Below are 25,797 nucleotides of genomic sequence, written 5' to 3' on the forward strand. Positions count from 1 at the left end.
TGTGTGTGTCCGTCTGTGTGTGTGTGGGTGTGTCCGTCTGTGTGTGTGGGTGTGTGTCCGTCTGTGTGTGTGGGTGTGTGTCCGTCTGTGTGTGTGGGTGTGTGTCCGTCTGTGGGTGTGTGTCCGTGTGGGTGGGTGGGTCTGTCGGTGTGTGTGGGTGGGTCTGTCTGTGTTGGTGTCCGTCCGTTGAACGCTACAATGTTAGACCACAAATATCCCCACAACACAAGGCATGGAACATCAGCCTCTGACCTAATTTATAGCAACCACACGCACGCAGACACACATGGATCAGTAGCAGAAGTTCCCCTTTGGAAGGATTGGACACATTAATGCAGGGCAGATTAATGTTTGCCTATCAGGAGCGTGCGTGTGGGGCGAGAGGGAGTGTGTGTATGTGAGTGAGAGTGAGGGGAAGAGGGGGAGAGAGGGGGGAGAAGGGGAGGGATGAGAGGGGGAGGGAGAACAGCGTGACTGATCTCCTTTATATCCAGGACTATGGGTGGGATTATCTATTGATCGGCTCGTTTCATTATCAGCGGCTGCTGACACGTGAGGTGACAAACTGCTGTGTGACACTGAGGGTGTTCCTCAAAATGCATACTACTGTGCTCCAAGCACGCAAATTGGCACACAGGAGTATCGGAGTATGAGTCCAAGTCAAAGAATGTGAAACAGAGGACCGAGGGCACTTCTCAAATGCGTACTTCGTTTGTACATATTTCTAAACATGGATCGATGCAAGCTTCATTAATGGCGGCCATTATTTGAGCTGAAGCGAGAGAAAATACTCAGACTAAGCAATTAAATGTTGCTTATTCACATCTCATATGTTGCCTGACTACAATATTTAATCTTGATACGTTAATAAATATATGCTGTATTAATTTTGGCATGTTTACCTGCGTACGTACTGTAGACAGCAAGCCCATAACCAGTTCTCCCTACTGACTTATTAACTACTAGTACTGTTAGCTAGCCAGATGGCCAAAAATAGTTAGCTAGCTACCCACAAGGAATTGACATCTATCTCACATAATATTAGTTTTATTTTTGGCTCCTAAACGAGCTGGCCAGCTAGATTATTACGATTCACATATCTAGGTGATAATTCTGAATGAAAACATATTTGCATTGTGTATTTCTTTGAAGAAGGTTCAGTGAAAAGCGAGGCGACGTGAGAGGTAACACAGTAGGGGGAGTGAGTGCTTCTCAAATGTATTCTTTTAAGCATTCTCAATACTCTCCACACTCTCGTCCTAACAAGAACACACTCAAGAGAACGTGGTCGGAGAAAGCTCTCAGAGCATGAGTGTGTGTGGAGCACAGTAGTATGCATATTGAGAAACACCCACGGACTATGCATCTCGCTGAGACCCCGGAGCTTCTCTCTCTCTCTACCCCAACTAAACAGTAGAGCTTGATAAAACCATAAATTCACCAGTAGACACAATTGCACATTATGCTGCCCTATACATGCGATAGACTGCTTGTACCTCAGTAGCTCCAATTCATAGCTAGGGTGCAGTGCCCTGACCCCAGATGGTGAGAACACAGTGGATCAATAGTTCAATAATGGAACACAGGGCAGCTGAGCTCCTGTCCATTTCAATGGAGCTGCCTGTCTAGGGTCTGCTGTGAATGGAGCTGGATCTGTGTGTGTGTGTGTGTGCTTGCGTTTTGTGCATGCGCTCGGGCGATAGAGACTGTGTGGGTGTTAAGCAAGAAACCACCTGTTCCTGGCTGGCACACACAGCATCCCTTCCTCCTGGCTCCAGCCCTTAAATAATATTCCCAGCATGAGGCAGGCGACGGTCCTCAAAGTCCTGTACGCTACTTAGACACCACAGAGAGGCTTTAGAGACGCACACTCTACCGGGAGAGTGTGACACAGGGAGAACGTGGCAACGGAGAACGCGACCGGGAAGATTTTAATTTACCAGCCATTTGAGGACTTTACTGTACTCCTATTCATTGGGTTACTCTCTGATGTACCTGACCCCTATTCATTGGGTTACTCTCTGATGTACCTGACCCCTATTCATTGAGTTACTCTCTGATGTACCTGACCCCTATTCATTGGGTTACTCTCTGATGTATCTGACCCCTATTCATTGGGTTACTCTCTGATGTACCTGACCCCTATTCATTGAGTTACTCTCTGATGTACCTGACCCCTATTCATTGGGTTACTCTCTGATGTATCTGACCCCTATTCATTGGGTTACTCTGAGAGATGTACCTGACCCCTATTCATTGGGTTACTCTGAGAGATGTACCTGACCCCTATTCAGTGGGTTACTTTGATAGATGTACCTGACCCCTATTCATTGGGTTACTCTCTGATGTACCTGACCCCTATTCATTGGGTTACTCTGAGAGATGTACCTGACCCCTATTCATTGGGTTACTCTCTGATGTATCTGACCCCTATTCATTGTTACTCTGACCTGACCCCTATTCATTTACTCTGGGTTACTGACCTCATTGATGTATCTGACCCCTATTCATTGGGTTACTCTCTGATGTACCTGACCCCTATTCATTGGGTTACTCTGAGAGATGTACCTGACTACTATTCATTGAGTTACTCTCTGATGTACCTGACCCCTATTCAGTGGGTTACTCTGAGAGATGTACCTGACTCCTATTCATTGGGTTACTCTGAGAAATGTACCTGACCCCTATTCATTGGGTTACTCTGAGAAATGTACCTGACCCCTATTCATTGGGTTACTCTCTGAGAGATGTACCTGACCCCTATTCATTGGGTTACTCTGAGAGATGTACCTGACCCCTATTCATTGGGTTACTCTCTGATGTACCTGACCCCTATTCATTGGGTTACTCTGAGAGATGTACCTGACCCCTATTCATTGGGTTACTCTCTGATGTACCTGACCCCTATTCATTGGGTTACTCTCTGATGTACCTGACCCCTATTCATTGAGTTACTCTCTGATGTACCTGACCCCTATTCATTGGGTTACTCTGAGAGATGTACCTGACCCCTATTCATTGGGTTACTCTCTGATGTACCTGACCCCTATTCATTGGGTTACTCTCTGATGTGCCTGACCCCTATTTATTGGGTTACTCTCTGATGTACCTGACCCCTATTCATTGAGTTACTCTCTGATGTACCTGACCCCTATTCATTGGGTTACTTTGATAGATGTACCTGACCCCTATTCATTGGGTTACTCTCTGATGTACCTGACCCCTATTTATTGGGTTACTCTCTGATGTACCTGACCCCTATTCATTGGGTTACTCTGAGAGATGTACCTGACCCCTATTCATTGGGTTACTCTCTGATGTATCTGACCCCTATTCATTGGGTTACTCTGAGAGATGTACCTGACCCCTATTCATTGGGTTACTCTCTGATGTACCTGACCCCTATTCATTGGGTTACTCTCTGATGTACCTGACCCCTATTCATTGGGTTACTCTGAGAGATGTACCTGACCCCTATTCATTGGGTTACTCTCTGATATACCTGACCCCTATTCATTGGGTTACATTCTAAACAGCACACCTGGGAAAACACCATTATAAACAGAGCACCTGGGAAAACACCATTCTAGACCGCACACCTGGTTGTGGCTCCATATGTTAAACTTGGAGCGGGAATCTAAAGATGCAGCAGGATGGGTTGATAATATGACAAGGGGATTGTGCCTTTGGCTGCAGGACAACGAAAAAAAGTTGAAATGAAAACCAATAGAACAAGAGAGAAATGGCATAGTGGTGGTCCAGTAGGGAAGTAAATGGAATTACATTTGCCAAAATTAGATAATTCCTCCTGTCTATACAGAAACATAATCATTCAATATACTTCACCATAAAGTCAGACTTAGCCACAATCGAGGATCATTACCTTGCTTAAAGAAATAGCTGTGGATTGTTTCAAGTCACCAGCTCGTAGGCCTATGCCTAAATTGGGAAGCCCGCAATCTGGCCAGGATGTGTGGCAATAGGCCTCGGCTGTCTCTCTCCAGAGAGGCCTCGGCTGTCTCTCTCCAGAGCGGCCTCGGCTGTCTCTCTCCAGAGAGGCCTCGGCTGTCTCTCTCCAGAGAGGCCTCGGCTGTCTCTCTCCAGAGAGGCCTCGGCTGTCTCTCTCCAGAGAGGCCTCGGCTGTCTCTCTCCAGAGAGGCCTCGGCTGTCTCTCTCCAGAGCGGCCTCGGCTGTCTCTCTCCAGAGCGGCCTCGGCTGTCTCTCTCCAGAGAGGCCTCGGCTGTCTCTCTCCAGAGCGGCCTCGGCTGTCTCTTTCCAGAGCGGCCTCGGCTGTCTCTTTCCAGAGCGGCCTCGGCTGTCTCGCCAGAGCGGCCTCGGCTGTCTCTCTCCAGAGCGGTCTCGGCTGTCTCTCTCCAGAGCGGCCTCGGCTGTCTCTCTCCAGAGCGGCCTCGGCTGTCTCTCTCAGAGCGGCCTCGGCTGTCTCTCTCAGAGCGGCCTCGCCTCGAGCGGCTGCTGTCTCTCTCCAGAGCGGCCTCGGCTGTCTCGAGCTGGCTGTCTCTCTCAGAGCGGCCTCGGCTGTCTCTCTCCAGAGAGGCCTCGGCTGTCTCTCTCCAGAGCGGCCTCGGCTGTCTCTCTCCAGAGCGGCCTCGGCTGTCTCTCTCCAGAGCGGCCTCGGCTGTCTCTCTCCAGAGCGGCCTCGGCTGTCTCTCTCCAGAGCGGCCTCGGCTGTCTCTCTCCAGAGCGGCCTCGGCTGTCTCTCTCCAGAGCGGCCTCGGCTGTCTCTCTCCAGAGCGGCCTCGGCTGTCTCTCTCCAGAGCGGCCTCGGCTGTCTCTCTCCAGAGCGGCCTCGGCTGTCTCTCTCCAGAGCGGCCTCGGCTGTCTCTCTCCAGAGCGGCCTCGGCTGTCTCGCCAGAGCTCGGCTGTCTCTCTCCAGAGCGGCCTCGGCTGTCTCTCTCCAGAGCGGCCTCGGCTGTCTCTCTCCAGAGCGGCCTCGGCTGTCTCTCTCCAGAGCGGCCTCGGCTGTCTCTCTCCAGAGCGGCCTCGGCTGTCTCTCTCCAGAGCGGCCTCGGCTGTCTCTCTCCAGAGCGGCCTCGGCTGTCTCTCTCCAGAGAGGCCTCGGCTGCCTCTCTCCAGAGAGGCCTCGGCTGCCTCTCTCCAGAGAGGCCTCGGCTGTCAGTCATTTACCGTTCTAATTCTCCGGGCGGAGACGTGTGCGGAGTTCACAACCTGCTACACTTTTACACTTTTTTTTCTTCACTTTTACACTTTTTCTTTCATTGTCTTTTGTTTGGTGTGCTCCATGTGAGTGTGTCTGGTTTCTCTGTCCTGATAATCTTGAGGGAGCATGCTTGCCTGTTGAGGGAGCATGCTTGCCTGTGCACGCATAGAAGTACATGGGAGCATGCTTGCCTGTTGAGGGAGCCTGCTTGCCTGTTGAGGGAGCATGCTTGCCTGTTGAGGGAGCATGCTTGCCTGTTGAGGGAGCATGCTTGCCTGTTGAGGGAGCCTGCTTGCCTGTTGAGGGAGCCTGCTTGCCTGTTGAGGGAGCCTGCTTGCCTGTTGAGGGAGCATGCTTGCCTGTTGAGGGAGCCTGCTTGCCTGTTGAGGGAGCCTGCTTGCCTGTTGAGGGAGCCTGCTTGCCTGTTGAGGGAGCCTGCTTGCCTGTTGAGGGAGCCTGCATGCCTGTTGAGGGAGCATGCTTGCCTGTTGAGGGAGCCTGCTTGCCTGTTGAGGGAGCATGCTTGCCTGTTGAGGGAGCCTGCTTGCCTGTTGAGGGAGCATGCTTGCCTGTTGAGGGAGCCTGCTTGCCTGTTGAGGGAGCCTGCTTGCCTGTTGAGGGAGCCTGCTTGCCTGTTGAGGGAGCCTGCTTGCCTGTTGAGGGAGCATGCTTGCCTGTTGAGGGAGCCTGCTTGCCTGTTGAGGGAGCATGCTTGCCTGTTGAGGGAGCCTGCTTGCCTGTTGAGGGAACCTGCTTGCCTGTTGAGGGAGCCTGCTTGCCTGTTGAGGGAGCCTGCTTGCCTGTTGAGGGAGCATGCTTGCCTGTTGAGGGAGCCTGCTTGCCTGTTGAGGGAGCCTGCTTGCCTGTTGAGGGAGCATGCTTGCCTGTTGAGGGAGCCTGCTTGCCTGTTGAGGGAGCCTGCTTGCCTGTTGAGGGAGCCTGCTTGCCTGTTGAGGGAGCCTGCTTGCCTGTTGAGGGAGCATGCTTGCCTGTTGAGGGAGCATGCTTGCCTGTTGAGGGAGCCTGCTTGCCTGTTGAGGGAGCCTGCTTGCCTGTTGAGGGAGCCTGCTTGCCTGTTGAGGGAGCCTGCTTGCCTGTTGAGGGAGCCTGCTTGCCTGTTGAGGGAGCATGCTTGCCTGTTGAGGGAGCATGCTTGCCTGTTGAGGGAGCATGCTTGCCTGTTGAGGGAGCATGCTTGCCTGTTGAGGGAGCCTGCTTGCCTGTTGAGGGAGCATGCTTGCCTGTTGAGGGAGCCTGCTTGCCTGTTGAGGGAGCCTGCTTGCCTGTGCATGCATAGAAGTACCTGGCCTGCTGCGCAGAAATGTAGAAAAGTGTTTTTTTTTAACATCCCGTTGCAAATGATAATACTGTGGCAATCAGGTTTTTCTGATTAACCACGTGACAATGATTTTGAGCAACAAGAACGTTATTGAAATTAAACTGAAAAATCATGGTAGGATAAAGTCCCCAAACCATGAAACACACATAACGAAGTATTTATAAAATCCTTTCCTTCCTGTTTCCATTGCCTGTAGGCTGATTTGTAACAAGTTAAGACATGCCTCAATAATGTGAAATGTAACATTCAGGTTCCAAACAATGAAGTATGTTTTCAAAATGCGTACTGCCTCCAGCTCACATTGTAAAGTGGTTGGTGATATGCTGATGTTTCCTGAACTTGAATGGGAGGCGAGCTTCAATTACCAATTGAGAAATAAAAATAGGAGCTCTTTAAGTGTGCACCAAAATTGTTTATAACACGCGATTGCATTTAGAATTGTTGTGCTTGTAAAAGCCCAAGTTGTACTCCAGCAGCACCCAGCAGAGGCTCTGCAGGAGAAATCCTGTTCAGAATAGGCTCTGCTCTGTATGCTGTGTGACAGTTGTGTTGAATGAATAAGATGCATGATAACTAATGAAAATACACACAGGCCAGTTTAATTCCATTAAATTATGCAAATTAACCCAAAGACTGATAATCATGACGGTCAAATATATTTACAACCTCTGGTATTTCCATCATTATTTTGCAATGGGATTTTTATTCTCCCAGTCATTATTATTTATCGGCTTTACATTTATTTGGGGGCCAAAAGCTTCATTGCTAGGTATCCATTGCTAGGTATGCATTGCCAGGTATGCATTGCTTGGGAGCTTCGTACCTGGTAAGGGGTCTGTGTGGAGCAGGCGGTGTATGTGTGTAAAACGGGGTGTGTGTGAAAGGCGGTGTGCGTTTGTGGGAAACTGACCAACTCTTGTCCCAAATGATTACTTTAGAAATGTGGTTGTTATATAGCCGGGCAACCAGGTATCAGATGGGTGGTTGTGCAATTGGACAAGATGATTGGTAGCATATCTTGTAGAAAAATAAAGGTTATTCAATTCAATACACTTCTACATTGCATCAACCAATGTCCAGAATAACACAGGCTGAGGGTAGGAGTGTTTGTATGTCTGTGATATTTTTTCAGTGAGTACAGACGGTAGGTAGCTCTTCATATTCCTGACACCAAATGAATCATGCATGCGTTGGCGCTCTTAATTATTACCAAGTGCTGTGCTATTCCAAGCAGAGGATCCCCCTCCCTCTATTCCACCTCCCTCTATCCCTCCCACTATCCCTCCCTCTGTCCCCCTCCTTTTCTATGCCTCCCTCTATCCCTCCCTCTATCTCTCCCACCCTCTATCCCTCACTCTATCCCTCACTCCCTTCATCCCCCCTCCATCCAGCCCTCCCTCTATCCCTCACTCCCTCCCTCTATCCCTCCCACCCTCTATCTCTCCCACCCTCTATCCCTCCCTCACTCTATCCCTCACTCCCTTCATCCCTCCTCCCTCTATCCCTCCATCCATCCATTCCTCATACCCTTCCTCCCTCCATCTCTATCCCTCTATCTATCCCTCCCTCCCTCCTTCTAACCCTCCCTCCTTCTATCCCTCCCTCCATCCATTCCTCATACCCTCCCTCCCTCTATCCTTCTATCCTCTATCCCTCCCTCCCTCCCTCTCTCCCTCTATCCTTCTATCCCTCCCTCTCTCCTTCTATCTCTCCCTCCCTCCCTCTATCCTTCTATCCCTCCCTCTATCCATCCATCCCTCCCTCTATCCATCCATCCCTCATACCCTCCCCCCCTCTATCTCTCCATCCCTCGCTCTAATTGGGGCTGCAGGTAGCCTAGTGGTTAGAGCGTTGGACTAGTAACCTAAAGGTTCCTCTATCCCTCCCTCCCCCCTTCTACCCCTCCCTCCCCCTCTATCCTTCCCTCCCCCCTCTATCCCTCCCTCTAACCCACTATCCCTCCCTCTATCCCTGCCTGCCTCCCTCTATCCATCCTTTCATCTCTCCATCCCACTATCCATCCCTCTATCCCTCCCTCTGTCCATGTATCCATCATCATTTGTATGTATATTTGTAATCATGACAATTACAACAATACTGAATGAACACTTATTTTTTTAACTTCAATAAAATCAATTTAGTCTCAAATATATAATGAAACATGTTCAATTTGGTTTAAATAATGCAAAAAGAAAGTGTTGGAGCAAAAAGTAAAAGTGCAATATGTGCCATGTAAGAAAGCTAACGTTCCTTGCTCAGAACATGAGAACATATGAAAGCTGGTGGTTCCTTTTAACATGAGTTTTCAATATTCCCAGGTAATACGTTTTAAGTTGTAGTTATTATAGGACTATTTCTCTCTATACCATTTGTATTTCATATACCTTTGACTACTGGATTGACTATTGTATGTTCTAATAGGTACTTTAGTATTGCCTAATCTCGGGAGTTGATAGGCATAAACAGTGCAATGCTTGAAGCACAGCGAAGAGCTGCTGGCAAATGCAAGACAGTGCTGTTTGAATGAATGCTTATGAGCCTGCTGCTGCCTACCACCGCTCAGTCAGACTGCTCTATCAAATATAAAATCATAGACTTAATTATAATATAATAACACACAGAAATACGAGCCTTAGGTCATTAATATGGTCAAATCCGGAAACTATCATTTCGAAAACAAAACGTTTAGTGTTTCAGTGAAATACGGAACCGTTCCGTATTTTATCTAATGGGTGGCATCCATAAGTCTAAATATTGCTGTTACGTTGCACAACCTTCAATGTTATGTCATAATTATGTATAATTCTAGCAAATTAATTACGGTCTTTGTTAGGATGAAATGGTCTTCACACAGTTTGCAACGAGCCTGCATATACCCTGACTCTGCATGCACAGAACGCAAGAGAAGTGACAAAATTTCCCTAGTTAATATTGCCTGTGAACACAAATTTATTTTAGCTAAATATGCAGGTTTAAAAATATATACTTGTGTATGGATGTTTATGGTTAGGTACATTGGTGCAGCGACAGCTCTTTTTTGCGACTGCGCTTGTTAAATCACCCGTTTGGCGAAGTAGGCTGTGATTCAATGATAAATTAACAGGCACCGCATTGATTATATGCAACACAGGACAAGCTAGATAAACTAGTAATATAATCGACCATGTGTGATTATGCTAGTGATTATGTTAAGATTGATTGTTTTTTATAAGATAAGTTTAATGCTAGCTAGCACCTTACCTTGGCTCCTTGCTGCACTCGCGTAATAAGTAGTCAGCCTGCAACGCAGTCTCCTTGTGGAGTGCAATGTAATCGGCCATGATCGGTGTCCAAAAATGCAGATTACCGATTGTTATGAAAACTTGAAATCAGCCCTAATTAATCGGCCATTCCGATTAATCGGTCGACCTCTAGTCTCAATCTCATTTCCTTGACAGATAGTAATAGGTGAACGGTTCAGAGGTCTATTTATTGCTTTTGAAAACACCATTAGTTTCATATTGTCAGTATTGTGGATAAGCTTCAATTGACACAAGGTATGTTGAACAATATAAAAAGCAGTTTGCAAGTTCTGGAAAGCTTTTGTGAGAGACAACAATAAATAACAGTATTGTCAGCATAAAAGTGAAGTTACACATGGGGCACACCATTACAGACAGACAATTTAACGGACCCATCAAATTGGGTTCTATCAGACAGATAGTTTGCAAACCATGCAACTGCATGCTCCGAAAGACCTACTCTCGACAATCTCTGCCTCAGTATAGCATGATCAACTGTAGCAAAAGCCTTAGAGATCAATAAAAAGTGAGAGACAGAGCTGTTGTTTGTTAAGGACTTCAGTGATGTCATTTAAAACCTTCATGGCTGCTGTAATTGTGCTATGTTTCTTCTTGAAGCTCGATTGGTACATTGATAAAATAGTTAATATTTCAAAACTCTTTTAGCTGTTCACTAACAAGGGTTTCAAGTGTTTTCACCAGGGGTGACAGCTTTGAAATTGGCCTATAATTATTTAAGTTGGATCTCCCCCTTTTAAAAGTGGCAAAGACAAATGCTGATTTCCAGATCTTTTGGAATTACATTCCAGGGTTAGATTGAACAGATATCTAAATGGTTCAACTATGAAATCAGCCGGCAGTTTTAAAAAGCAGGGGTCAAGACGATCAGGACCTGCAGGCTTTCTCTGATCTAAGGATTTAAGGGCTTTATGTACATCCTGCACTGAGAATGGCAAAAAGCTACAAGTTTGACCAGCTCTCACTCTATCCCTCCATCCATCCCTCTATCCCTCCCACTATCCCTCCATCCATCCTATCTATCCTTCATCCCTCTCTCCCTCTAACCATCCTTCCACCCCCCCCTCTCTCCCTCTATCCTTCTCTCTCCCTCTATCCTTCTCTCTCCCTCTATCCTTCCCTCTCCCTCTATCCTTCCCTCTCCCTCTAATCTTCCCTCTCCCTCTATCCTTCTCTCTCCCTCTAACCATCCTTCCACCCCCCCCCTCTCTCCCTCTATCCTTCTCTCTCCTTCTATCCTTCCCTCTCCCTCTATCCTTCCCTCTCCCTCTATCCTTCCCTCTCCCTCTATCCTTCCCTCTCCCTCTATCCTTCCCTCTCCCTCTATCCTTCCCTCTCCCTCTATCCTTCCCTCTCCCTCTATCCTTCCCTCTCCCTCTATCCTTCCCTCTCCCTATCCTTCCCTCTCCCTCTATCCTTCCCTCTCCCTCTATCCTTCCCTCTCCCTCTATCCTTCCCTCTCCCTCTATCCTTCCCTCTCCCTCTATCCTTCCCTCTCCCTCTATCCGTCCCTCTCCCTCTATCCGTCCCTCTCCCTCTATCCTTCCCTCTCCCTCTATCCGTCCCTCTCCCTCTATCCGTCCCTCTCCCTCTATCCGTCCCTCTCCCTCTATCCTTCCCTCTCCCTCTATCCGTCCCTCTCCCTCTATCCGTCCCTCTCCCTCTATCCGTCCCTCTCCCTCTATCCGTCCCTCTCCCCATCTTTTTCTCTTCTACTGACCGTCTGTGGTTGAGCGTTCATGCTCCAACTATTTCCATGCATTATTGAAGAGCTGCAGATGACAAGTCATTTGCTTCCATTCTGTCTCACCTTTTCCATATTACACACATACACTGACTGACCTTTCTTTCTCCTGGGAAATGGCTTCATAGAGCTGACCTTACCAAGACTCCAGTGCTTTTAACTGGTCAGGACTGCAAAGTAGGGAGGTGTGTTTGTTGGTGTTTCATAATGCATGTGTTGGGAGGGGGCGTGTGTGACATAATGGACTGTAGCGTCTGTAGGAAAAGAAGGGGTCACTGTAGTGTTGCTTTTTGATGACTTTTCATCCTGCATCTCTACCTCTCACCAAAGCGTAGGCATGAGAACACGTGTGTGGTGTCGCTGTGTGTGTGTGAGCAGCGTAAAGGTTACTGTACTGTACTAAAAATCCACAGCAGGCTATGCCTAATCACTGTGCTAAGGAACGTGACATTTCTAAATGAATTCTGAAGGGCAAATACAAACTGGTGATCAAAAACCAGCTGCATTTTTTGAAACACAGCTCTGAGGGGGGCTTACATATACACACACGCCAGAAAATACTAAATAGCACCGAGCTGCTCCTTCTGAGTTTTCTCTCTCCCTTTGCCACTTTCTCTTGCTCTCCTTCCCTCCCTCTCATCTCTCACTTTTCTTTATTTTCTCTCCCCATCTCCCCTTCCGTATCTCTCCATCTCTCTTAGTCCTCCATCTCTGGTTCCATGCCTCCAGCAAAATAACAGTCAGTGCCATGCTTCAGACAGTAATGGAGAGACTCTCGTCCCTCTGTACCCCACTACTGTACCCTACTTCAGCCCACTGCAGGAGTAGGATTCTCCCTGATTCTGTGTGTGTGTGATTTCCTGGTTGACAGGAGGTAACAGTGCCAGACGCACCCCGCCTCAAACTCATCACTTTGCCAGCGTTCACTCACCCCAGCTTGGCAAGGACCAAACATGGACACCACAGGCCTTAGATGCTGGCTACTGTGGCACGGCTGGCATACTGTAGGACTCCTTCACTCCTCTCGTCTCCCTCTTCCCTCTTTTCTCTTCTTCTACTCCCTCTACCCTGTTCTTCCTTTCCATTGCCGCCTCATATCTAATTGAATCCTAACTGCACTCCCTCTCCTCCTCCTTCCTCACATCCTGAGTGGTGTGTAGCCTCGCTCAACTACTAGGTTGGTGGTGCCAGGGCTGGTGTTGGGAGATAAGTGCTGATAGGCTTTGTGCACACATTCACATATAAACATGTGTTGTGTCCCTGTCCTGGTAGATATTACAGCCATGTATTTAGAGCTCACCTGTAGAACTCCATGTACATTATAGAATGTTGACTATTATGCTTGTGTAGAATAACACATTAGATGCTTGGGGACATGTTTTGATGACCAAGGTAGCCTGCCATTGTATTATCCTGCTTTGCAAACCTTATGTAAATAGAGAATTGTGACTAAGACCATATTCACTCAAATACCGTAGTTTATATTGTGTTGGCGTCTGTTTGAGATAGTCTGGAGTGTTTTGGTTAACTTATGGGCAATTCCCCGATAATGGAATGAGGCTGAGACTCCGATTTTTCACATTAAACTGTATGTCAAACAAAAACCAATGATTGCAAAGTTGAACAAACCATACAACTCTATGCACAAGGACTACTTTTAACCATTTCCGCTGAACATTTTACAAAAACACATTTACTTGAACAGTGAAGATGCTAAGTTTGGTAACAGAAGGACCGTTTGTGTCGCCATTCTGTTACTAAATTTAGCATCTGCACTGTTACGTCCTGTTAACGTGGAATTGCCGCTATACAGACAGACGGAGCGATGGCCTAAAGGACGTCTGTTCTTTTAGCTGTACTCAGTTACCTTGGCAGGGTGTGGAATTGCTGCTATACAGACAGACGGAGCGATGGCCTGAAGGACGTCTGTTCTTTTTGCTGTACTCAGTTACCTTGGCAGGGTGTGGAATTGCCGCTATACAGACAGACGGAGCGATGGCCTGAAGGACGTCTGTTCTTTTTGCTGTACTCGTTACCTTGGCAGGGTGTGGAATTGCCGCTATACAGACAGACGGAGCGATGGCCTGAAGGACGTCTGTTCTTTTTGCTGTACTCAGTTACCTTGGCAGGGTGTGGAATTGCCACTATACAGACAGACGGAGCGATGGCCTGAAGGACGTCTGTTCTTTTTGCTGTACTCAGTTACCTTGGCAGGGTGTGGAATTGCCACTATACAGACAGACGGAGCGATGGCCTGAAGGACGTCTGTTCTTTTTGCTGTACTCAGTTACCTTGGCAGGGTGTGGAATTGCCACTATACAGACAGACGGAGCGATGGCCTGAAGGACGTCTGTTCTTTTTGCTGTACTCAGTTACCTTGGCAGGGTGTGGAATTGAAAGCAAAGAGTTCTCTGATCTATTTTATTTATTCACGTTGTTGCAATTATGTGTATGTTGCCTTCTGCTCTTCAGTCTTCATCCACTGTGGAAGCTGGTAAACTTCAACGCCCACATCACTAGATATCCACTTTTTTCGAGCTGAAAGACGATGCCCAGAGCTTACCCATGTTGCACAATGATTCACGTAAATGTCATCGGTTTAGTCAAAGTATGATACATCCGTGTGAATGCAGTGTATTTTCCTATGATATGATAAAACAAATTATTTTCAGCTTACGTTTCGGTTCAGGGCTGGGTTTTATTTCAATGTTATTTATGTTTACAAGTCATTTGCGGCTGGCATGATCACGAGCAAAATCATTGTAGCCTATAACTTAACTTCCCTTCTGAGAACCATGAGCACGGGCTGACCTGGCTTTGCTGTGCCGAGGCGCATATCTTTCACTAGTTATCCATATTACTGGAGCGTCATCTTATTTTTTTCTTACTATTTCTATGGTGGACCCGCGGCCACAATTTATGGGAGATGGCGAAGTCAGAGACAGGCCAGTGGTTTCCATCTATGTGAAAGTCTTCCCTAAATCAATGCTTATGACAAATCCAGCTCCGGAACCAGCCATATAGCCAGCTGGCTAATCTTACATGGTGTATAAAAATAAATTCTCTAGGACAGGAAATGAAGTCGAAATAGTGGCGGCATCTTATTCTTGGTGGGGGGGTTTAAGGCTAAGACCTTGACTGACTTTCTTTCTCTTCCTCTTGACACTTTCATTCTCCCTCTTCCCCTCGGTCTTGTCTACCCCTTTCTATTTCACTCACTCGCTTTTTCCCAGACGTCCATAATGATCAGAAGTTGAAACCTGCAGCAGCATTCCTCTATCTATATTTTAGTAGACAACACAAACCCCTCACATATTCACCCTACTCACTGGGACTTCATTAAAACACAAACCCATCACATATTCACCCTTCTCACTGGGACTTCATTAAAACACAAACCCATCACATATTCACCCTACTCACTGGGACTTCATTAAAACACAAACCCATCACATATTCACCCTACTCACTGGGACTTCATTAAAACACAAACCCATCACATATTCACCCTTCTCACTGGGACTTCATTAAAACACAAACCCATCACATTATTCACCCTTCTCACTGGGACTTCATTAAAACACAAACCCATCACATATTCACCCTTCTCACTGGGACTTCATTAAAACACAAACCCATCATCACATATTAAAACACAAACCCATCACATATTCACCCTACTCACTGGGACTTCATTAAAACACTGGGACTTCATTAAAACACAAACCCATCACATATTCACCCTACTCACTGGGACTTCATTAAAACACAAACCCATCACATATTCACCCCCTACTCACTGGGACTTCATTAAAACACAAACCCATCACATATTCACCCTACTCACTGGGACTTCATTAAAACACAAACCCATCACATATTCACCCTTCTCACTGGGACTTCATTAAAACACAAACCCATCACATATTCACCCTACTCACTGGGACTTCATTAAAACACAAACCCATCACATATTCACCCTACTCACTGGGACTTCATTAAAACACAAACCCATCACATATTCACCCTACTCACTGGGACTTCATTAAAACACAAACCCCTTCACATATTCACCCTACTCACTGGGACTTCATTAAAACACAAACCCATCACATATTCACCCTACTCACTGGGACTTCATTAAAACACAAACCCATCACATATTCACCCTACTCACTGGGACTTCATTAAAACACAAACCCATCACATATTCACCCTACTCACTGGGACTTCATTAAAACACAAACCCATCACATATTCACCCTTCTCACTGGGACTTCATTAAAACACAAACCCATCACATATTCACCCTACTCACTGGGACTTCATTAAAACACAAACCCATCACATATTCACCCTTCTCACTGGGACTTCATTAAAACACAAACCCCTTCTCACATATTCACCCATCACATATTCACCCTCTCACTGGGACTTCATTAAAACACAAACCCATCACATATTCACCCTTCTCACTGGGACTTCATTAAAACACAAACCCATCACATATTCACCCTACTACTCACTGGGACTTCATTAAAACACAAACCCATCACATATTCACCCTTCTCACTGGGACTTCATTAAAACACAAACCCATCACATATTCACCCTTCTCACTGGGACTTCATTAAAACACAAACCCATCACATATTCACCCTTCTCACTGGGACTTCATTAAAACACAAACCCATCACATATTCACCCTACTCACTGGGACTTCATTAAAACACAAACCCATCACATATTCACCCTACTCACTGGGACTTCATTAAAACACAAACCCATCACATATTCACCCTACTCACTGGGACTTCATTAAAACACAAACCCATCACATATTCACCCTACTCACTGGGACTTCATTAAAACACAAACCCATCACATATTCACCCTTCTCACTGGGACTTCATTAAAACACAAACCCATCACATATTCACCCTTCTCACTGGGACTTCATTAAAACACAAACCCATCACATATTCACCCTTCTCACTGGGACTTCATTAAAACACAAACCCATCACATATTCACCCTTCTCACTGGGACTTCATTAAAACACAAACCCATCACATATTCACCCTTCTCACTGGGACTTCATTAAAACACAAACCCATCACATATTCACCCTTCTCACTGGGACTTCATTAAAACACAAACCCATCACATATTCACCCTATCTCACTGGGACTTCATTAAAACACAAACCCATCACATATTCACCCTTCTCACTGGGACTTCATTAAAACACAAACCCATCACATATTCACCCTTCTCACTGGGACTTCATTAAAACACAAACCCATTCACATATTCACCCTCACTCACTGGGACTTCATTAAAACACAAACCCATCACATATTCACCCTTCTCACTGGGACTTCATTAAAACACAAACCCATCACATATTCACCCTACTCACTGGGACTTCATTAAAACACAAACCCATCACATATTCACCCTTCTCACTGGGACTTCATTAAAACACAAACCCATCACATATTCACCCTTCTCACTGGGACTTCATTAAAACACAAACCCATCACATATTCACCCTACTCACTGGGACTTCATTAAAACACAAACCCATCACATATTCACCCTTCTCACTGGGACTTCATTAAAACACAAACCCATCACATATTCACCCTACTCACTGGGACCCTCACCCTACTCACTGGGACTTCATTAAAACACAAACCCATCACATATTCACCCTTCTCACTGGGACTTCATTAAAACACAAACCCATCACATATTCACCCTTCTCACTGGGACTTCATTAAAACACAAACCCATCACATATTCACCCTACTCACTGGGACTTCATTAAAACACAAACCCATCACATATTCACCCTACTCACTGGGACTTCATTAAAACACAAACCCATCACATATTCACCCTTCTCACTGGGACTTCATTAAAACACAAACCCATCACATATTCACCCTACTCACTGGGACTTCATTAAAACACAAACCCATCACATATTCACCCTACTCACTGGGACTTCATTAAAACACAAACCCATCACATATTCACCCTACTCACTGGGACTTCATTAAAACACAAACCCATCACATATTCACCCTACTCACTGGGACTTCATTAAAACACAAACCCATCACATATTCACCCTACTCACTGGGACTTCATTAAAACACAAACCCATCACATATTCACCCTACTCACTGGGACTTCATTAAAACACAAACCCATCACATATTCACCCTACTCACTGGGACTTCATTAAAACACAAACCCATCACATATTCACCCTACTCACTGGGACTTCATTAAAACACAAACCCATCACATATTCACCCTACTCACTGGGACTTCATTAAAACACAAACCCATCACATATTCACCCTTCTCACTGGGACTTCATTAAAACACAAACCCATCACATATTCACCCTACTCACTGGGACTTCATTAAAACACAAACCCATCACATATTCACCCTACTCACTGGGACTTCATTAAAACACAAACCCATCACATATTCACCCTACTCACTGGGACTTCATTAAAACACAAACCCATCACATATTCACCCTACTCACTGGGACTTCATTAAAACACAAACCCATCACATATTCACCCTACTCACTGGGACTTCATTAAAACACAAACCCATCACATATTCACCCTACTCACTGGGACTTCATTAAAACACAAACCCATCACATATTCACCCTTCTCACTGGGACTTCATTAAAACACAAACCCATCACATATTCACCCTACTCACTGGGACTTCATTAAAACACAAACCCATCACATATTCACCCTACTCACTGGGACTTCATTAAAACACAAACCCATCACATATTCACCCTACTCACTGGGACTTCATTAAAACACAAACCCATCATCACATACTTCACAAACCCATCACATATTCACCCTACTCACTGGGACTTCATTAAAACACAAACCCATCACATATTCACCCTACTCACTGGGACTTCATTAAAACACAAACCCATCACATATTCACCCTTCTCACTGGGACTTCATTAAAACACAAACCACAAACCCATCACATATTCACCCTACTCACTGGGACTTCATTAAAACACAAACCCATCACATATTCACCCTTCTCACTGGGACTTCATTAAAACACAAACCCATCACATATTCACCCTATTCTCACTGGGACTTCATTAAAACACAAACCCATCACATATGGGACTTCACAAACCCATCACATATTCACTGGGACTTCATTAAAACACAAACCCATCACATATTCACCCTACTCACTGGGACTTCATTAAAACACAAACCCATCACATATTCACCCTTCTCACTGGGACTTCATTAAAACACAAACCCATCACATATTCACCCTACTCACTGGGACTTCATTAAAACACAAACCCATCACATATTCACCCTACTCACTGGGACTTCATTAAAACACAAACCCATCACATATTCACCCTTCTCACTGGGACTTCATTAAAACACAAACCCATCACATATTCACCCTACTCACTGGGACTTCATTAAAACACAAACCCATCACATATTCACCCTACTCACTGGGACTTCATTAAAACACAAACCCATCACATATTCACCCTTCTCACTGGGACTTCATTAAAACACAAACCCATCACATATTCACCCTACTCACTGGGACTTCATTAAAACACAAACCCATCACATATTCACCCTACTCACTGGGACTTCATTAAAACACAAACCCATCACATATATTCACCCTACTCACTGGGACTTCATTAAAACACAAACCCATCACATATTCACCCTACTCACTGGGACTTCATTAAAACACAAACCCATCACATATTCACCCTTCTCACTGGGACTTCATTAAAACACAAACCCATCACATATTCACCCTACTCACTGGGACTTCATTAAAACACAAACCCAACCACCCTTCTCACATATTCACAAACCCATCACATATTCACCCTACTCACTGGGACTTCATTAAAACACAAACCCATCACATATTCACCCTACTCACTGGGACTTCATTAAAACACAAACCCATCACATATTCACCCTTCTCACTGGGACTTCATTAAAACACAAACCCATCACATATTCACCCTACTCACTGGGACTTCATTAAAACACAAACCCATCACATATTCACCCTTCTCACTGGGACTTCATTAAAACACAAACCCATCACATATTCACCCTACTCACTGGGACTTCATTAAAACACAAACCCATCACATATTCACCCTTCTCACTGGGACTTCATTAAAACACAAACCCATCACATATTCACCCTTCTCACTGGGACTTCATTAAAACACAAACCCATCACATATTCACCCTTCTCACTGGGACTTCATTAAAACACAAACCCATCACATATTCACCCTTCTCACTGGGACTTCATTAAAACACAAACCCATCACATATTCACCCTACTCACTGGGACTTCATTAAAACACAAACCCATCACATATTCACCCTTCTCACTGGGACTTCATTAAAACACAAACCCATCACATATTCACCCTTCTCACTGGGACTTCATTAAAACACAAACCCATCACATATTCACCCTACTCACTGGGACTTCATTAAAACACAAACCCATCACATATTCACCCTTCTCACTGGGACTTCATTAAAACACAAACCCATCACATATTCACCCTACTCACTGGGACTTCATTAAAACACAAACCCATCACATATTCACCCTACTCACTGGGACTTCATTAAAACACAAACCCATCACATATTCACCCTACTCACTGGGACTTCATTAAAACACAAACCCATCACATATTCACCCTACTCACTGGGACTTCATTAAAACACAAACCCATCACATATTCACCCTACTCACTGGGACTTCATTAAAACACACTCCATTGGTTCCATGACATTTTTTGCATTGTTTTCTTTCACCCGTGTGATTTTTAAGCATGCCAAACAAAGTTGTGATCAATCGAATTGTATTCCAACCAATTCTTCCTGTTGTATTTATCTGGCGAGCGTTAGGGATTTTTTTTTTCTGGTGAAATGTCCTTCATATGCACAATCGTGTGGTTGCATGCACATGCACACACACACAGTGGCAGTAATTGCATGGCATTAGCTGCCTAGTGATGAGGCGAACCCCCTCAATAACCTCTGATGGCCCGCCTGTCTAGAAATCCTACTCTCATTTAGCTGGGGATGTTGGATTTAGTTTTGCTGGTATCTGAGAATTCTTCTACTTGAAGGCTTTTCTCATTTTGCCTACACCTACCTTGTCAAACAACTATTTAGTAACACATGGATTCATGACTAATTCTCACTGAAGAACAATGCGTCTCCACATCTAGCAGATGGAAAGTTGAGAAGAAAGAGAAAGGCGGGAATGAAGAGAGGAAGTGACAAGAGAACGGGTGTAGCTTGAGTGTTACGACGTCTCCTTAGGGAGCTTCCTAGGAGGTAATGCATAATGAATCGCCATGAATCGATACACACACACACACGCAGAAGCCTTTCGTCTGTGCAGTGATGTGGCCAGTGTATTTTATATAGCAATAAGATAAAGCTCCTAACTGGTGATACTGAGGTAAATTAGTTGTGGTAAATAATGTAGTAATTAGCTGCAGTGAGTACTGGCATGGCGTAGTTCTGTATTGATTCTTCAGGAGATTACCCAGCTGTGGTGTTTTATCATTCCAATGGACCTTGACAATAATTAAATGGGCTGGCAATCGAGCTTCATGCACGTCTCAAACACTGGACCAGGCATGTCTGACCTCACTACTTAGTAAAATACTTCACAGTGCATGCTAGGTTTGCACATTTTGGGGAATATTCAGTGGTGGAAACGTCCTGTGGGAATTAACGGGAATATATGGGAATTAATGGAAATATAGTCAAATGAATATAAATACCATTTAAATGTAATGTCTTTTGGAGGCAAATATGGAGACAAACTCTTTATCTCATCATAAGAAATGATTAAAAACTATCTAACTAACTTTTAATGAAATGAGTTGACTCTACACATGTGATGATTTCACTGAACAACAAAAGAAAGGGAATATTCAATGATCTCCAATGATCCATCGCATCTCCCGAAAAACATTTTCCACATACATCTGTAAAATGATAGAAAGTAAAGCTTTGATTGTCTTCCTTTCAGGCTTCCATGTCTTCTCAGCATGTTCTTTGCTTTGGTGTGTGTGGGTTTCCAAACAAGGACCAGTTGCGCTCTGAGGTGGCTGATGTTGGTGGGATTTGGAGGATGATGGAGGCAACAGGGGGAAGAGCCTCAGATCCACAGAGTCCCTTAAACCAGGTGGCTGATGAGATATGTTGGCACGATTGCCATATTGCATTTCCATCCCAAAGCCCTTGCATGGAAGTGTACTTCGCCAGACTGCCAAGAACCTTGCCCTCATCCAGGCCAAGGTGGTGAGACACAGTAGTGATGACACCATAGGCCTTGTTGATCTCTGCACCAGACAGGATGCTTTGGGTCCAACATGTACGCTGCAGTGTGTATGGGCCTCAGGCAGACGTCTTTCCCTCCAGACTTCCCCGTCTTCAGACTCCTTCCCCTCCTGGAGACTGTCAGACATGATGTCAACACCACCCCAACGCTTGTTGCTGGGCAGCTTCAATGTGGTGCTCTTATTCTTCTCACTTTGCTTGGTGAGGTAGATTGGCGATATAACTTGATGCCTAACCATTTCCTTGGATCTCTTGTAGAGTGTATCCATTGTTTTCAGTGCCAAGATGTCCTTGAGGAGCAGATTCAATGCATGAGCAGCACAGCCAGTGGGTGTGATATGAGGGTAGGATTCCTCCACCTTAGACCAAGCAGCCTTCATGTTCACAGCATTCTCTATCACCAGAGCAAATACCTTCTGTGGTCCAAGGTCATTGATGACTGCCTTTGGCTCATCTGCAATGTAGGGACCGGTGTGTCTGTTGTCCATTGTGTCTGTGCTCTTGTAGAATACTGGTTAAGAGGTGGAGATGATGTAGTTCATTATTCCTTACCCACGAACATTCGATCACCCATCGGAGATTATTGCAATACAGTCTGCTTTCTCTATGATTTGCTTGACCTTCACTTGAACTCTGCATCCAGCAAATGAGTAGATAAAGTATGCCTGGTTGGAGGGGTGTATGCTGGGAGAAGAACGTTCAGCATACATTGTTGAAGTGTTTATTAATGTTCTTGATTTGCGCAACGGTCATAAGCTCTCACAGCAGCACTTTCAATAAGCGGGAATAGAAAATAAGTCGGTGTCAGTTGTCTCACAAACAACTTTATTTTGACTTACTAATTGTGTGTATGTATGTCAACAACAATGAGATAAAACAATGAGATAAAACATGTCCTTATACAGCTCTCTGGTCTTGGCCATTGTGGAGAGGTTGGAGTCTGTTTGATTGAGTGTGTGGACAGGTGTCTTTTATACAGGTAACGAGTTCAAACAGGTGCAGTTAATACAGGTAAAGAGTGGAGAACAGGAGGGATCCTTAAAGAAAAACTAACAGGTCTGTGAGAGCCGGCATTCTAACTGGTTGTTAGGGGATCAAATACTTACGTCATGCAATAAAATGCAAATTATTACTTAAAAATCATACAATGTGATTTTCTGGATTTTTGTTTTAGATTCTGTCTCTCACAGTTGAAGTGTACCTATGATAAAAATTACAGACCTCTACATGCTTTGTAAGTAGAAAAACCTGCAACATCGGCAGTGTATCAAATACTTATTCTCCCCACTGTATATATTTTTATTTGGCGTACCCCCGACGGCATTGCCTTTTTGCCTATCAAACTGTAAAAATCCTAAATATACAATTAGATAATACTAGTTATTTCTAACATTCTTTATAGCAAAAACCACCAGCATGTTCAACCCCAGAGTAGCGAACTCCGCAGGATGACGGACGTTTGTGGTCTGTCCATTCTTTGCCCTGATGATCTTTTTGCATATTCTGCAATTGACTTGGGTCAGTTCTGCTGGTTAACCTTTATCATTCGCCCTGAAACTGAAAAACTGCCTAACGGGATGACCTGCTTTTCTTTAACACTACGTCAGCCATCATTTTTTTCAGGTTTAGCTACAGCAGGCTATACTGTGGCTGCTAAAGCAGGCTATACTGTGGTTGCTAAGGCAGGCTATACTGTTATTATTTAATGAGATTGTTTTGGGCTTTTGTAGCAATTTAAATAAGGCATGTATGCCCCCAATCCCAGTTCTGGTATAACCAATGTGTCTTCTATATTGCCTTCTTCCCACCAATGGACCCCTCCGTGCGCAACTCAGTTTGGAAAATGCAGCGTGTAGAATCTGACCCTACAGAATAGGGGTCGGCCGATTAATCGGAATGGCCGATTAATTATGGCCGATTTCAAGTTTTCATAACAATCTGTATTTTTGGACACCGATTTGGCAGATTTTTTTATTTAATTGATTTATTTAAATTATTGTTATATTTTTTACACCTTTATTTAACTAGGCAAGTCAGTTAAGAAACATGTTCTTATTTTCAATGGCGGCCTAGGAACGGTGGGTTAACTGCCTTGTTCAGGGGCAGAACGACAGATTTTTACCTTGTCAGCTTGGGGTTTCAATCTTGCAACCTTACAGTTAACTAGTGTCCAACGCTCTAACCACCTGCCTTACATTGCACTCCACAAGGAGACTGCCTGTTACGCGAATGCAGCAAGAAGCCAAGGTAAGTTGCTAGCTAGCATTAAACTTATCTTATAAAAAACAATCAATCAACCATAATCACTAGTTAACTACACATGGTTGATGATATTACTAGTTTATCTAGCGTGTCCTGCGTTGCATATAATCGATGCGGTGTGTATCGTTGCTCCAATGTGTAGCTAACCATAAACATCAACGCCTTTCTTAAAATCAAAACACAGAATATTTGCATATCTGCATATTTAGCTAAAAGAAATCGAGGTTAACAGGCAATATTAACCAGGTGAAATTGTCACCGTTCATTGCACGCAGAGTCAGGGTATATGCAATAATAATAAAAGTTTAGTGTGCAATATTAATGACCAAAGGCTCGTATTTCTGTGTTATTATGTTATAATTGAGCGGTGGTAGGCAGCAGCAGGCTCGTAAGCATTCATTCAAACAGCATTTTCGTGCGTTTTGCCAGCAGCTGTTTATGACGTAAAGCCTATCAACTCCCGAGATTAGTCTGGTGTAACCGATGTGAAATGGCTAGCTAGTTAGCGGGGTGCGCACTAATAGCATTTCAAACATCACTCTCTCTGAGACTTGGAGTAGTTGTTCCCCTTGCTCTGCACGGGTAACGCTGCTTCGAGTGTGGCTGTTGTCGATGTGTTCCCGTTTCGATCCCAGGTAGGAGCGAGGAGAGGGACGGAAGCTATACTGTTACACAGGCAATACTAAAGTGCCCATAAGAACATCCAATAGTCAAAGCTATATGAAATACAAATGGTATAGAGGGAAATAGTCCTATAAATACTATATTAACTACAACCTAAAACTTCTTACCTGGGAATATTGAAGACTCATGTTAAAAGGAACCACCAGCTTTCATATGTTCTCATGTTCTGAGCAAGGAACTTAAACGATAGCTTTTTTACATGGCACATATTGCACTTTTACCTTCTCCAACACTTTGTTTTTGCATTATTTAAACCAAATTGAACATGTTTCATTTTTTATTTGAGGCTAAATACATTTTTATATATGTATTATATTAAGTTAAAATAAGTGTTCATTCAGTATTGCTGTAGTTGTCATTATTACAAATACATTTTAAAAATTGTCCGATTAATCGGCATCGCCTTTATTTGGTCCTCCAATAATCAGTATCGGTATCGGCGTGGAAAAATCATAGTCGAACTTTCACTATGTCAAGCTCTACCACACCCTGTGACATGTTTACTGAACTTTCTCAAATGGCAGACTCTTGCTCCCAGTAGCATTGGCTACCACCTAAGTACCGTCTCTATCTCTCTTTCTCCCACTCTCTTTTCATCACTCTCCAGTTCTCTCTGATTATGACCAAAGGTCCACAAAGTGAAATGCAGTCAACATCTCAAACACTAGAAATAATTTCTGCCGGACCACAGCGCTGTAGAAAGGGAGGGCTGGTCAGTTCATTATGCCAGACTTTTTGGCTAGAGAGCAAAGGGAAGTCTCTTCGCGTGAGGGAACAGCAGGCAAATCCAGTCTGGCTCCGAGATGTGGGGCAGATCTGGGGCT

At 44.7% G+C, this 25,797-nt stretch overlaps 1 protein-coding gene across 1 annotated transcript in view; it reads left to right on the forward strand.

Annotated features, from left to right (window-relative positions):
- atad2b (ATPase family AAA domain containing 2B) overlaps window positions 1-25,797 on the forward strand; it is a 155,282-nt gene that overhangs the window by 95,253 nt on the left and 34,232 nt on the right. The gene's annotated exons all lie outside the window — the stretch shown is intronic.

The sequence above is a fragment of the Oncorhynchus keta genome, chromosome 8 (assembly GCF_023373465.1).
Source record: "Oncorhynchus keta strain PuntledgeMale-10-30-2019 chromosome 8, Oket_V2, whole genome shotgun sequence".
NCBI lineage: Eukaryota > Metazoa > Chordata > Actinopteri > Salmoniformes > Salmonidae > Oncorhynchus > Oncorhynchus keta.